This window comes from Macaca nemestrina, unplaced genomic scaffold, assembly GCF_043159975.1.
Source record: "Macaca nemestrina isolate mMacNem1 unplaced genomic scaffold, mMacNem.hap1 Scaffold_97, whole genome shotgun sequence".
NCBI lineage: Eukaryota > Metazoa > Chordata > Mammalia > Primates > Cercopithecidae > Macaca > Macaca nemestrina.
Window position 1 is genome coordinate 15,939 of NW_027257888.1, and position 1,562 is coordinate 17,500.

The following is a 1,562-nucleotide window of genomic DNA, read 5'->3' on the forward strand; positions in this document are numbered from 1 at the left end:
GTAGTCTCGTGGGCCGCCCCCCTCCGCGGCGGTGGGGGTGCTGTCCCGCTGGCCCGCCGTGCTGCCCTCTCGGGTATTGCGCGAGCGCTGGCTCCGCCTGGGCCTTTGCGGTGCTCCTGGAGCGCCCCGGGTTGTCTCTCAGGTGCCCGAGGCCGAGCGGTGGTGTGTCGCTCCCGCCCCCAGCGCCCCCTCCTCCGGTCGCCGCCATGGTGTCCGCGCGTGGGTCCTGAGGGAGCTCGTTGGCTGTGCGGGTCGAGGCGGTCGAGTGAGACGCGCCCCTCCCACGTGGGGAAGGGCGCCGCCTGGTCTGGCGAGCGCACGTCCCGTGCTCCCCTCTGGCGGGTGAGCGCGGGCCGTGTGAGCGGTTGCGGTGGGCTCGGGCCGGCCACGCGTGCGCCGGCCGGCCGCCGAGGGGCTACCGTTCTGCCTCCGATCGGTCGTGTGTGGGTGAACTGGAGGCGCCTTGCCTCACAGAAAGGAGGTGGGTGGACGGCGGGGGGCCTTGGGGGCTGCGCGCACGCGCGCCGGCCGGGCCCCTGCCCTGACCGCAAACGCTCAAGGTTGCCGCAGGTTTCTTCTCGCGCCGCAGGCCCCCTCCCTTCCCCAGGCGTCCCTGAGCGCCTCTGCGGGCCCGACGAGGGGCGACTGGCGGGTGGGGAGCGTGACCCGCCCTCGGTGAGAAAGCCTTCTCTAGCGATCCGAGAGGTGTGCCTTGGGGTACCGGATCCCCCGGCCTGCCGCCTCTCTCTGTGTTGTGGTAGCGCTGCCGTAGCGACTCGCCTGCAGAGAACCCTCCTCCTCCGCTGCCCCCGCCTTGATGGGATGAGGTGGGGGGACAGTGAGGGTTCCGCCGGACCCCGCGGTGGGGGCCGAGCGCGCGGCTCGTCGCCCGCGGTGGGGGCCGAGCGCGCGGCTCGTCGTCTACTGTGGCCCGCGCCTCCCCCTTCCGAGTTGGGGGAGGATCCCGCTGGGCCGGGCCCGACGTCCTAGCGGATGGGAAGGCTGCTGCGAGTGGCGGGTGCGCGTGGCACGCCGTCTGGCGCGCGACGCCGCTCTCCGCTGTGAGCCGGCTCTCCGCCCGCTCCCGTGCCGAGCCGCGACCGCTGCCGATGACCGCGTTCGCGTGGCGCGGGGTGTGGGGCCGCCTGGTCCTTGGGGAGCGAGCCGTCCCCACGGGGCGGCGCGCCGGTCTCCCGGAGCGGGACCGGGTCCGGGACGGACGAGAAACGGGCGACATGTGGCCCCTGGTGTTGGGCTTGTGGCTGAGGTTGCTTCGGGGCCGCCGGTGGCGGGACCCGGGGCTCGTGAGGGGGTTGCTCGGTGGGCTGCCCGAGGGCCGTTCGGCGTCCCAGGCGGGGCGCCGCGGGACCGCCCTCGTGTCTGTGGCGGTGGGATCCCGTGGCCGTGTTTTCCTGGTGGCCCGGCCGTGCCTGAGGGTTGCTTGCCCGAGTTAGCCCCCTGCGGGTTCCCCGTGCCCTTGTCTCCGTGGCCCCCTGGCTCCTTGCCTGCCTTGTGCTCCTTTTCCCTGTCCGCCGCCTGCCGATCCTCTCTTCCCCGAGCGG